This window comes from Mustela putorius, unplaced genomic scaffold, assembly GCF_011764305.1.
Source record: "Mustela putorius furo isolate JIRA1106 unplaced genomic scaffold, ASM1176430v1.1 tig00003983_pilon_pilon_pilon, whole genome shotgun sequence".
NCBI lineage: Eukaryota > Metazoa > Chordata > Mammalia > Carnivora > Mustelidae > Mustela > Mustela putorius.
The window spans coordinates 8,994,060-9,008,514 of NW_025422123.1; the positions used below are offsets into that span (position 1 = coordinate 8,994,060).

At 46.3% G+C, this 14,455-nt stretch overlaps 1 protein-coding gene across 19 annotated transcripts in view; it reads right to left on the bottom strand.

Annotated features, from left to right (window-relative positions):
- The window catches only part of TRERF1 (transcriptional regulating factor 1), a 201,787-nt gene that overhangs the window by 75,243 nt on the left and 112,089 nt on the right, over positions 1–14,455 (bottom strand). The window lies entirely within an intron of this gene.

Here is a 14,455-nt window from a genome sequence, read left to right on the forward strand (position 1 = left end):
CCCTCCAGCCGCCTCTTCCTCCCTGCAGTGGACGAAAAAGAAAAAGACCAGGACAGGTCAGGGGCCAGAAGGACACCTGATTCTGACCCTCAGATGGCCTAGTGCTCGGCATCTTCTCAGGCGCTTCCCTAGGAATGTCTTCACGAGAAGGCCCCAGCTCTGAGTCATCCGAAGCAGAGAAGGGACCTTGTAAAAATAACTCCCGAGTATGAGGAACCTGTATTCACATTATTCATGAAACAAAGAACAAAAAAGCAGGGCAGGAAGCAGAGGAGGAAAGTGTCGTTCACGTCAGTTTTCTTCACATGACAAGCAGCCAGGAACTCATTTGCTGAGCCCCATCTCTCCCTCTCTCCCCTCCTCTCTCCTTAGAGCGATTACATAAGCTGGAGAGAGGGTCTCCTTTTAACCTTTTGACTCTCCCACCCACCCTCCCTCAACTGTCACCCCCAAATCTGAGCCTTCCCAGTAATCCGGGACCGTATCCAGAGGGGTGCAGGTGGGGTCTACCCAGACACAGGGAATTCCCATGAAGCCCCAAGAGCCTCTGCCAGGTGCCAAGGGCAGCATATCTGCCACTGTGACCAAAAATATTTTAGTAAACATCTATAAAAACAAAAGGAAAATACCTTATAATCCATCACTTTGGGAGAATATTTATTTCAATTTTTTTTTTTTTGCTCAATTTTTAAGGAACTATGGTTTGAGATCATATTGTATATATAATTTTGTATCCTGTTTCTAACATAAGCATTTTGGCATGTTATTAAAAGCTCTTTGTAAATATTAGCTTTAACTGTTGGATAATAATTCACTGAACATTATGGTCCATTCCCTAATGTTATAAGGAACAGGAACCCGTATCCTTCCTGGACTTATTTTCCTAATAATGCAGGTACTTTTAAGTGACCCATCTCTGAGCATTTACTACTTTGTACCTGGGACCCTGCCTCCTGCCATGTCAGCTGGCTGGGAAGGTCAGATGTGGGGATGGCTTAAGAGCATACTATCCCATGCAGAATAGATCCCCTTTCTCCACACTTGGAGCTTCTACCCCTCCCTTGGTTGAGGGCCGCCTCCTAGTCCACTCTTCCTTCTCCCAGAAAAACCAGGGCCTCACCCTCATTCTGTTGAGGGGGAACTCCAGGTCTGAAAAGCAGAGGTCTGAAAGACCTCGGGTTGGTCTTCGGGTGTCAGGGCTGGCCAACCACAGCCTGCTCACAGCCAGCCCCCTATATATATGCGAAGAGAGCTTTCACAGAACACAGCGACACCCATCATTTACATATTGTCTACTGCTGCCTTCAGTACAATAAACAGACTTGCGACAGAGACCATATGGCCCACAAGCTCTTTAAGACCGTTTGCTGACCCTTGTGTTTGAAGGCCAAACATCCTCCAAAATCCATGCTCCCCATTATTTAGTGAGAGGTGTCCTTCAGAGGCAGTTGCCCAGCCAGGAACCCCATCTGCCAGCTCTTCCTGCAAGATGGGACCCTATGACTAGTTCTCATCAATGAAACAAGGGCCTGGGGACATATGTCATCTTGGGGCCCTGCTGGCGAAGAGGTAGGTGAGCTTCTACTACCTTCTTTTTTCCCTTCCACCTGAACCCAGGGGCCTCCTGGGCCTGCAGTAGTGTTTCCTTGCTTTCTTCATCATTATTCCCCAGAAAGGAGCAGTTTTGTATATTTTTTTCCTAATTGCCTTCCTCCATGAAATTATACCACAGATACACCATATATCTGGTTAGCTACCATGTATAGATCCATCATATTTATGTAAGGAATGTAAAATTTTTTTTGCCCCGGGAACTAATTTTTGCTCCCCTGAGTGTGATATTAACCCCACTGAGAATGTACCCTCTAAAATATAGCAGAGTCATAAGACAGAGGTACCTGGGTCCCTGAATAACCCTGTGGAGGAATACCAGGCATTCCTCCAGAACACTTGCTTTTGACCGTTATCAAGGGCAAGACATAATTGATCATGGTAAACTCCCCCAAACCAGAAGATAACTGTGGCAGCTAATGTTGCTTTAACAATGATAATACAAGATCTAAACTTAATCATTTTTGTTTCAAAAGTATAGATTGGATAGATATGTAATATTAGAAACAGAGAATCTCTCCTAAATCCCAAAGAAAGTAAATTTGGGATTAAAAGCCCCTACTTAGATGGGGGAGAGTTTAGCCTGTTATCTGTAGAAGTGATTTGGCAAAAATTTTAAACAGATTCAAGAAGGGTTGAGATTCCATCTTTATTAGATGGAACATGGATAACACATTACTTATATTCTTTTCATATAGCTAAGTCACTGCACAGACAAAAGTAAAGGAAGTAAGATTTTAAAAAGACATCATTTCAGGATGCCTGGGTGACTCTCAGTTCGTTAAGCATCCAACTCTTGATTTCGGCTCAGGTCATGTTCTCATGGTCAAAAGATCGAGCCCCATGTCAGGCTCCAAGCGGGGCATGGAGCCTGCTTAAGAGTCTCCTTCTCCCTCTCCCTCTGCCTACCCGCCACCCTACACTCATATTCTCTCCAAGAAAAAAAGAAAAAAAAAAGACATCATTTCAAATAACAAAGGAAATAGGTAAGGGTTACTAGGGAAGAGACTGGAACAACTTTGTGGAAAATAAACAGATGATGCAAGGTTGGAAATTGATGATGCAGGCACAGGAAGCCTGAGTCCAGAGTAGATGTGAGTATCATGGGAGCCCATCAGCCTGGCAGAATGGCCAAGAGGCTCATGACTCAGGGCAATGGAGGGCAGGAATCAGATGTGAGGCTGAACAGGGGGGGATTATATGAAATCTGAAGTCAAGAGGAGTTGAATCCTCTATAGGTGGCTGACAGGCAGTCAGGTATCTACTCTCCCGAGCAAAAAAATGGCATTTTTTCCCTGAAGAAACTGAATGGACCCAAAGAAAAGATATGAGGTCCAGAAAGCAGTAGAACAATAGTAAAATAGTAATAGTAAATAGTAATAGTAAATAGAAAATAGTAAAATAGTAAAGGAAAATCCCAGATGACAATGTGTAGCAGGCCTAGAGAGCAACCAGATCAAACTTGAGGAGAATAGAGGCTCTGGGAGAAAGGGAGGATATATAAAATACCCAACTGGCTGGAGGGTTTGGGAGGAAGGAAAATGACAATATGATAACAACAAATGGTTAAAAAAAAAAAAAGGCAATAAAATACTCTTGGAAAAATAAAAGGCTGCTCCCCAAAAGACTCCTAATATATTATTACTTGGTTCCAAAGAGGATAATATATCAGGTCTCAGGGTCACACACTTTAAATGCCTTCATGGTGAAGCAAGTAAGTTAATGATCAGAGCAGGTTAAGTATCACGCACATGCATACACTGAATGAGTAGGTGGGGACTGTAAAAACTGGTGTAGGCATGCCCATTCTAAAGAAGGCATCCTCAAGCTGGGTTACCATTTGGGAAGTCAGACCATATGTGCCAGAGCTTCCAATTTTAAATCAATATCCCAAACTCTAACTCTTTTATGAAAATTCTATTTTAAAATATTGGCTGAAATTAAAAAAAAATCACTAGGCAAACCAAACACGTATGTCCAAGGGCAGACAGCCAATACACAATTTATTATTTACATATTCACAGTAAGACAAATCCTATCTGCTGATTTTTCAGTCTTAAGGATCAACCTACAGTTAAAGCACAGAAGATTTAATGGCCATTAGAAATAAAAATGTAAATGCTATCACCTTTATTGTAAAGGGAAAAAAAAATAGAGATGACTTAAATTGGAAAATGGGAGGTAGCTGGGGTACGAACACTAACATCTTCATCTTACTGAGAAGAGAATCAAGAAATATTGTTGTTAATGAACAAGAAATATGACAGCAAGAATCTCTGGTTATAAAGCTAACCAAATAGAGGAACTATAAATAACAATACAACTATGTTGTGAGGATGTGGGGAGGGAGGTAGAAGGGTGGTATGAGTGAGCTAAATCATCACCTATCACAACAGGAAGTGAGTTGATAATTTCTAAAATAGGAGTGAAATAAAAGCACCTTCTTTTCAAATATGGAGATAAGTGCCAGAAAGAAGTAACTGAAAGAGTTAAAAGTGATTGCCCCCAAGGGAGTGCGGCTGGGTTAGGGAGAGAAGGGGACAGGAGACTGTTATTTTTGTTATAAATTCTTCTGAATACAAACACCCCAACCCTAGTGGAAAAAAAAAAAAAAACGTTTGAAAGAAAATGAAACAGATCACTTCATGGGTTTGCCTACTGAGATAGGTAAGTAAGCCTATAAGCTGACTGAGTAACATAGTATGGATGGCACCCAAAAGAGTTTAAATGGAGATAATTTAGTGAATGGACAGAGGTTAAGGGAACCAACAATATATGGTACAGCGCTCAGAGACTAAGACCAACAAGAAGCCCTTACCACTCCTGGATGTGAAGAGCAAAGGAAGGGAATGGTGTTCCTGGAGCCCAGTGAGGCTAGAGCTCTGGGAGAGGGGCTGAAGCTGTAAACAAACAAACAAACAAACAAACAAACACAGCCACTGCCAGAAATCAGATAAAGCAAAAAGGAACCAAGAGGATTAATACTCCAACCTTTCCTTCCTCTGGTTCTTGACTCTCAAGAACCTCTGGTGCTGGCATCTCCCATTAGTCAAACCCAATTAGAAGGTAAAGTAGAGAAGTCCAGCTGATGCAATCCACAGAGGCCAGCCTCCCAAGGACACAGCAAGGCAGAGAATGGATCTAGAAGAAGGCAGGCAAAGAGAGAACAACCAACACACATTCTCACACTCTCCATTACCTGAGAGTTAAAAAAAAAAAAAAAAAAAGAAAAAAAAGATTAGATGCCCAGAGTGGTAACTCTGCCCTTCTCTAGTTCAGCAGCAGAACTATGGGTCTGCCATGAAGAAGTGATAAATGATGTGTAATTTCCCCCCAATTTTAATTTGTAAATATAGATGGAGGACCTCCATATTTAAGTCCTGCATTTAGTCAAGGAGAAGAACCAGGATGTATGAAGTAAGAATCCCATCAACATGAAAAAAGGAGAGAGACAGGCCTACACAGCAAGGTAATGAATGATACAGGGTGGTCTGACGAACGTCCAGAAATGTGCAACCACACATCTCCAAGACCCAAACCAGGAAGCAACACACCTCCCCAGGCTTTCCTGAACAGGGAAGATGGGATCGGCTCTTGAAGGACAAGTGCAATTAGATAAACAAGAGAGAGCAGCACCTGAGACATGTTCAGGGGCACTGAGTGGGTCTGCTCGGTCACAGGAGGAATGAGAAATAAGCTGGTCATCGGGCTGGGACAACATAGAGGAGGGATGCCAACGTCAGGCTCAGGAGCTAAAACCTTCAGATCAATGACATGCCTGTAGCTGTGCAAAAATTACACGGGTGGGATATGAACCAATGTCAAAGAGCAGGTGGGGACATAAAGGACTTGTCCTACTGGATGCTTAATATCTGTGGGAAGATGAGAGTCCAGGAGCTAGGAAGCACCTATAGATGCATATAGGTAGGCACTGCGCTGTCATTTAAGATTCAGTTATAAGGTCATTACCTCTTTTAAATTTTTCTTGACCAAACCCTGCCTTTTCTCAGTAGTGGGAACATTAAGCCCGACTATCGGAGCTTGGAACACTTCCCTGAACTCATGTTTCCTGCTGTATGAACTCATATTACTGTATGAAATATCTCGAAAGCAAGAATGGTGACTTATTCACCTTTATATCCCCAGATCCTAGCTCAGGGCCTAGTCCATAACAAGTGACCCCCTGGATGGATGGATGATGGATGGGATGACAGGGGCCTGCATTAGGATAATAATAATAATGCAAATGAAACAAGAAATCAATAGCATTTGGATCTTCCCGGAGTATGCAGGGCAGATGCCTGTCTCTTTTGGAAAGTGGGAGATTATAACTTAATTGCTTTATGATTCTGCAAATATTCCCCAGCTTGTGAGGGCATGTTTAGTTATTAGTAGCAGATCGTGCAGCAAATTGGACACAGGAAATAAATGACGGGTGATAGAAAGGTGGGTCGGGCTCAGGGCAAGAAGCAGAGACCAAAGACCCCCTTGCGTACCATTTAGAAGGATGGGGTCGGACATGTTGGCTCGCTTAACTTTGAAGTTTTGGTTGCTTCATTTTTAATAATTCATCTCAACAGAATGACAAGGAACAAGAAGGCCGTTTCCAGTTCCACACATGAACATCTCATCTACTACCATAGGCTTGTTTCCTAACTATTGGTCTTGGCAAAAGTCATAGAAAGCAAAACATTGCCCTTACATTAGGTTCCAGAAAAACACCAGCTGTTGAAATTAAACAGCCAGACTGGGGGCCTAATGATGAGTAAGAACAACTTCCTTCAGAAAGTGCCATCACTATGCAAGAGACTTTCGGATCCTCAGACAATAAAATCCAACCACTCTAATCAGATGGGACTGCGGCCTCGAGTCCCATAATCCTCTTGACCAGTTACATAAACACAGCATCTCCTACACCAGGGGGCCAAAAATTGATTCTGAGATTCTAGCTAGAATCTCGGAGACCTTTAAGAACTCCCCGAGAGACTATCAGATGCCTAGAAATAAGGGAAGGCAGTGATACTGATAAAAACTTTCAGGACTGCCATGACAGAGATGGGTGGTGGCGAACTATCCACCTTGCCTGCGTTCAGGGAGGAAGGGAATATGTCTACTATCTCCTTGTGTTGGAGGACAATGCCCAATGATGCCCTGCATCTCTTCTGCCCTATGAATGCCCCCAAGTAATTTCAACAACAAATCTCCCAAGAACCCAGAGGAGGAGCTGAAGCAGGTTCCTCTAGTCACATCTGACAGATGGAAAAATAAACTTGCATGAATCTAGATATGCAACTTGCCCCAGGGCCTCAGAGAGGAGTCCCAGACCCAGCCTAATCTGGAACACTGCTCTCCTGATGACCCGGATGCAAGGCTGGTGACCTCCTCTTTCTTCTCTCTCTGACTCCTAGCACAGAGCCTGCTCCTGGTCCATAACCAGTTCTCAACAAACACCTGGGGGATAGATGACTCCTGGTGTCAAACCACTACGTTAGCCCCGCTGGGGAGTTGATCTCTTTCATCTCTAAAATGGAAATAATAATATTCTTCTCATAGGGTTAATAGGAGGCTCCAAAGCGTCCAAACATGTACAGTTTTGATGACACTGCCTGGCCCATGGTTGATACCCCTCAATAGTAGCTATTACTACTACTGTTGATGGTGTCACTGCTGTGAAGGAAAGAGTAAGATAACTTGAGTGAGAATGACATACTGGGGTGGGGGGAGTATACCTTAGCTGGGCTTGTGGGGAAGACGCTCTTGAAGATGGGACATTGGAGCAAGACCGAAGTGACAGAAGGAGTCAGCCTTGCTGGATCTGGGGAAGTGGGGGGCAGGTTGGGTGGAGGGGGAGGTACGCAGGGCAAAGGCTGAGAGACTGGAGTGAGCCTGGCGTGTCCGAGGGGTGGAAGGATGTGGCAGTTTTGTGATGGTCCCAATCCATTTTATACATCCTAGTTCCTTTCCATCCTTAATTTTTAGGAGGAAATGTGGAATTATCCATCTTGGATAGCTACCCCACTGTAGGCAGAATCATAAAGGCCACTCTTGAGGATTTGGTCAACATATCTTGAAAGACCCACTTTGCTGAAAGTTTTTAAAAAGTCCCTTCAGCATTGTTCACACATTTTTAAAAGAGATCTTACTTCTACCCCACAGATGACTGGCTGGGGAAACTGAGGCTCCAGGCCACCTTGACCATGGAAGTCCCCAGCTTCTGCTCAGCAACAGCACCCACTGCTCTACCGCCCCCCAGTCAGCCTCCTCCCTGAGCCTGTCTCACCAGGAGGAAATCTGGTAAATGTGGAGGAAGGAGGCAAGTCAATTCAGTAAACACCAAGGAGAAACACACATTGCAATGTAAAGCGACTGCATTGGAATAGAACTGTCCTGTAGCATTTGAGGCTACCCTATGCTATTATCACAGGAAGCTGGAGCTGAACCAACTCGGGTGAGCCCTTTAAAGCCCCAGACCCACTGGTCTTGTCCTGACTTTCCTTGAGGCTCAATCGGGCAGAGAAGATTTGGACAGGAACAGCCCCTCCTCATAACCATCAGCCCTAGTGAGCAACACTGCCCCCTGAGGCCAGCTCTTAGGGGCAGGAAAGATCTGGAGCTCTGCTGCTCTGAATCATGTCCATACCCCTCACTGACATTCATCCTCTGCCTCTGGATCACCCCAGTGTGAGGTGGGTTCTGGAACATTCCAGCCAGCAGCTCCCCAGGCCATGTAATGCTGAGTCCCAGGCAGGGGCTGCCTCTTCCGCAGCACTAGTCTCCCACCCCCACGTGGGGTTAGCAGTCCCAGGAGAACTGGTGTTCGTGACCTGGCCCTCATTCTGAAAGAACTGAACTCAGTTGCACTGACATCTGCAGCCAGCCCATCACTCAGGCCCTAGCCCTGAAGAAGTGAAGGTAGCCCAGGAAGTTCAAGGTGCGAGTGATCTTGGACATGGACCATGAAGGCAACAGACTGATCAATCCTGGACGCGGACCATGAAGACAACAGACTGATCAATCCTGGACACGGACCACGAAGGCAACAAACTGATCAATTTTACTGTTTAAGACTTACTGGTTGCATACTCAAACAAACACCAAACGGTAGACAAAATTAAAAGTCAACAAAATAAAAAAATAATTTCCTATATGCATATTAGTATCCTTCATATATAAAGAGAGCCTAAAAATCACAAAGAACAAAATGGGTTACAGGCCATCCATGAGAGAAGAAATACAAATGGTGTAAAGACATGAAAAACTGTAAGCCTAAGTAGAGATCAAGAAAAGGCAGATGAAAGGAACCTATCAAATTGGAAAATATTTTTTATATCCTAGTGCTGTGCAGGCAAGAATGTGGAAGAAATGAGCATGCTCATGCATGATGTTAAGAGGACCAATGTCTATCCAAACCTTAAAGCGCACGCAGTCCGACCCAGAAATCTATCCCATAGAATGCTCACATTATAGAGACAAAAATATATGCTGTATGATCTCCAGCACTGACAGGAATGTGGAGAAGCAGGCACATTCATTACTGCCAGTGGAAATGAAAATTAGTCCCATATGAGGAGACATTTAGCAACATATACCAGAAACATCTTAAGGTTTTGCATATCCTTTGACCCAAAAATTCTACTTGCAGAAATTCACCCTTTGGGAATCATCATGACCATGCCGGAAAATTTACTACAAGGGTGCCTCATGTGCTGATTTTAATGGGGGGGGGTGGGTAGTGCAGAGGGATGAAATATACATGTGCAAAGACACAAGCCTAGGTAAAGGGAAGGTACAGACACAGCACAGAATACCGTGAAGTTCGTTAAATGACCGCGTAGCCCTTCCAGTTTAAAAATGGAAGACTGAAAACCTGTTTATCCCTTACTCCTTCTAGGACTCCATTAAAATGACAGTCAAGGAACTCTTTTAATTGTATAACCTTAACAACACTGAAGAGAACAGGAAAGAAGCAATTAGCGACAAATTATAGGAAGATGGCCAATGGACAGGAGGCAGCACTGAGAAAGCAGGACAGGGCACTCCAGGGGAAGATGTGGATGAGGAGGGTGTGTCTGTCTTCTCCGTAGACTCCAGAGTGAGGGAGGCAGGGGTGTCAGGACTGGGGAAGGGTGGAAAGAGACGAGGCTAGAAACAGGGACTAAGGGCAAATCAGAGAACAGAAGACTGGTGCATCCATAAGGTTCATCGCTCCTTCCTACCCACTTGCACCTACCTTGCAGGTAGGAGACTAGAGGCCCCTTCTCCAGATTAACTGAATGACAAGCAGGTCACCCCAAGTAGTGGCCAGGTCCCCTGTGGGTCACCCAAAAAAGCTCCCCAGCTATGAGCCACTAAGTCAGAGAGAGCAAAGGTGCAGGAGAATAAAGGGCCCCCGCGTGCCATGGATCCCCAAGCAAGAGAAAGAAAGAGATTTAGAGCCTAGGGTAGGGTCTGATCTCCTTAGGGGCACTGGGCTGGGTGCTGGCTGCTGTTGCCCCCCCCCCCGCCCTGAGGTTTTGGGCCACTCCAAGCTAGACCCAGGCTAGTAGGTACGCCCCAGACCCCAGAGGCCACACACATATGTAGTCCCTTCTGCCCTTAGCCTTTCCCCTTCCTTTGAGCTCTGCCAAAGAGCTGAGAATGGAGACTGTTTCCAGGGAAGTAAAATGCGTGTCACCGGTCATTCTTTTCCTGAAAAGTCAGGAAGTGCTCTAAACCAAGTGTAACATCCTGGCAAAGAAGAGGCCCAGTGGGGTGCCTGGCTGGCTCAGTCGGTTAAGCAAGCATCTGACTTGGCCCCAGGTCCTGAGATCGGGTCCCACCTTGGGCTCCCAGCTCGGGGGAGAGCCTGCTTCTCCCTCTCCCCTGCTCCTCCCCACTGCTTGTGCGCACACTCTCTCGCTCTCAAATAATAAATGAAAAATATTTTTTTAAAAGAACTATTAATAAAAAAAAGAAGAGGCCTTGTGAGGGACACGGTGCAGTGTCATGTGTGGGGCCGAACCCAAGGAAGCTGGAGCCATTCCTACTTTTCCACAGATTTCTAGAAAGAGAGAAAAATGGCTTGGAAAACAGACTATCCAGTACAAGATTCCCTCAGATGGGCAAAGCTCTCACAGAAGAGAAGCTCACAGCAAAGCTACCCTACCTCCTTGGGCATAGGCAACACTGAAAGGGTGGAACTCACAAGGGTGGGGTGAGGGTAGGGGGCAGGAGCAGCTCTCCTCAACCTTTTAGGCAGGCGACAGTCTCAAATCCCCAATGGGTGGGACAGTCTTGCTCATTCTCTAGGCCTCCTCCCCTCCACTATGAACCTGACCTCTGTGAATGTGCCTAGAGGCTCTCATAATTAGTCAGGGTCAGTCTGAGCAGACTTCTTCCACTGGCTTCTTCAAGATGGTCCGTACTCTTTTTCCTGTCTCAGTGCTTACTCTTTCTAAGAATTCCAGAAGGCTATATTCTGGCCACTAAGATGGGTGAGAGGACAGTCCTCTATGGAGTGTCTGATGCAGTAATGCCAGGCCTTTCTGCTAAGCTGAGCGCCAAGGACAGGAAGCCGACCTGCTTTTATGGATCTGGTTTCCCACCACGTTTCCAACAAATAGATACATATATTTGAAGAGCATGTCCATGATGCTCCAGAGAGAGTTGTACGGGGTGGGGGGGAAGAGGAAAGGAAAGAGAAGGAAAAAGGGATTCTAGTAAGTGATGAGGTTGTAGGTTAATACAACACAAAAGTCTGGTGTATGAGCCAGTGGAGAGAACTGACTTCCCACAGCCCATCACAGAAGCACACACTTACCAGTTACCAGCTTGCTCCTTAATAGCGACTGATAACATGCTAGCTGATTTTAACTCAGATGGTTCCTGATTAAGCTTATTTCATCTCCTGCTTTCATAAATTGGAAAGCTAGGTTCTGGCAACATTTTGGGGTGCTCGTGACTGCAGTCAATGCTTAAGGTCTCACATGCATGAGGAAGTTACCACCCTCCTCGTGAGAATGAAGGGGGCATTTAAAGGGATGTTTTCTAAAGATCCTGTCATGTGGTTCTAGCAGGCACCTGACTCGCTGGTCACCTCAGCCCCTTCCTTGCCAGGGAAGGTGCTCACTCGCCTGACAGAAACCTTCGGTATCCACATCAAAGCCAGCAGCTTCCCTTCATCCTGGTACAGCTGGGCAAAGGGTTCTTTGTGCCAGAGAACTGCCCTGGGCCCCTGAGCCAGGATGCAGAACTCCTACCATCGTTAAGGAAAGGGACCGACACCCCCTAATTCCAACTGGCACAAGGAGCAGAAAATAACCACAAGATCCCAAGGGGGCCCCGTGACTGACTTCATCCTCCATGGGAGGAAAATATAGGAGCCTTCAAGGGCCACATGGGCCCCTCTACTGCTTACTTAATGTGAAGAGGAAATTGCCCCAGACACCCACCAACGGATGCCGAGGCGCTGAGGCCAAGAGCAGTGACGAATCCCAACGGCCACATCCCATCGCGTCTCAGCCGTAAAAAAAAGGAAAATTCCAAGGATACAGCAAAGATATTTTTTATTTTAGGTCAGCAATCCTAGGTGGGCTTTCAGCTGGGGCCAGTAAAAAAAAAAAAAAAGAAAAAAGAAAAACAAAACAACTATATAGACATGTAGCTCAAAGGGTGTGTGTGTATGTGCATGCGCACATGTGGATGTGTGCTTGTGTGTGTGTATACCAAAAGGTGTGTGTGTGTATGTGTGTGCATGTGTGTGTGTGTATACACTGAAAGGGGTGCCAGCGAGGTCAAGAAGCCCTGAAAGGATAAATGTGGAAATCTAAAAATAAAACAAAGGAAAGTTCGGGAAGGCGAGTGGGGCCCAGTGATTTGAAGATAGTTGAGCCATGGGGGTGAAAGTAAGATAGCAAATGTAGGAGATGGGCCTCCAGAAGCCCCTGACACGCTCACTCCTTCCCCAGCAACGGCCTGTTCGGGTTCCTCAACCACTTCCACTGTCACGACCCGCTTTCGAATTTTAAAGCAACCCAAGCCCAGCTCTAACATTCTCCACAATTGTGCTACCTAATAATATTATCCAGGCCGATCTCGTGTATCAAATCTCATTACAAGAGAGAATTGCTTGGATGGGCCAAGTTACGGTGATGTTTTGATTTGGTTAGAAAGGAGTCTCTCTGGGAATTAATCCTATGCAGCAAATCCTATCTATCTGGGCTGGACCACTTAGAGTGGTCCCTCTCCGCACTGAAACAGCTGGCTCGGAGGGGACAGCAGCGCAGATCAGAGAGAGGGGACGGCCATGGCTTTGCTGATGGCTGCAGCTCCCTAAGGGGAAAAGGGAGCGAAGCTCCGAGACACCTCCCGCCCCCCCCAGGTAAGGGCCAACACGTCCCACGAGCCTGGCGGCTCTGGAACTGAAAAGGTGCCGTGATGGAGGGGCAAAGAATGCTCCCTCTGATATTTCGAAGCTGTGCGTGATCAATGTGCCCGTGGTCGCACCAGAGCACCGAGACATCCCACCTGCACCTGAGTGACGCCCCGGAGGGGACAGGAATGGGTACTGGGGGTCCAGCCGGAGGGAAGATGCTGGCTACCTCAGCTACATGGGTTAGATCTTCCCTCCCTGGAGTCCTAACATTGACGAGGAGGTGAATCCGATACACTGGTGTCAGGACTGACCTTGCTGGATTATTGGATTGTTATGGGACTACATGATGTCCAGGTCCCAGACACAGTGACTTCTGCACCATCAAACCAAGTGTCTGTGGGGTCCTCTGGGAGGACTGACATCAGAGAGGCCAGAACGGGACAGGGTGGGGAGGGGACACTAGGAGCCAGAACTTTTGGTTTGCCTGGCAGTATAAGCCAAGACCCCAGAAGCCCTGCTCCCAGGTGATTCTGCTTATGATCCCATAAGCAGCTGGAGGGAGGGCATCACCCTGCTGACAAGTCAGGGGTCCTGGAAACAGCAAGGGTGACAGCAGCCAGCACTCAGAAGCACTTACAGGGTGCCAGGCACTCCCAGATGCTTTGTGTCTATTAACTCATTTAATCTTAGTGACAATTCTATCATGGACATACTATTTTGTCCATTTTACAGATGAGGAAACTGAGGCACGCAGAGTTCAAGTAAACAGATCTGAACCCAGGCAGTGTGTGCTCACCAGGGAACAGCAGGCCCTGTGCTCCATACAGCTCCAAATTAAACAGTCGCCATGAGTGTGCACTGGGACAGTCGGTCACTGAATGCCAGTGATAGCCCATGTCTAGGCACTTCCCTGTGCACTAACGCCGGGACCCTCTCTCCTTTCTCCTCTCCTCTCCAACTTCCCTGCCAACCTGGTTACCATCTGCTCCAATCCCAATGCAGCCATCACTTCCTCAGGGAAGCCCAGGTTCCCCCAGCTAGGTCCAGCTCCCATTATCTGCTGACAGGACTCCCTTTACTTTGTCTTCCTGTTGCCTTCCATGGCTCCACATTATGTCTGTTTACATAATAAATGCTCTTCTGGGGCACCAGGGCAGCTCAGTCGGTTAAGTGTCTGACTCCTGACTTTGGCTCAGGTCATGAGTTCACAGTCGTGAGACTGAGCCCCAAGTCAGCCTCTGAGTTCAGCACAGAATCTGCTTCAAATTCTCTCTCTCCCTCCCCCTGCCGCTTGGGCTCTCTCTCTTTCAAATAAATAAATGAATAAAATCTTAAAAAGGAAAGTAAATGCTTTTCTCCCTGGCTAGATGGTAGGCCAGCACCATTTAATAAGACTTTATGCGGTAGCAGAAAGCTCTTCTGTTTGTGCTGTTCAATGTGGTAGCCTGAGCCATGTGTGGCTGTTGAACGCTTGAAATCTGGCTACTTAAT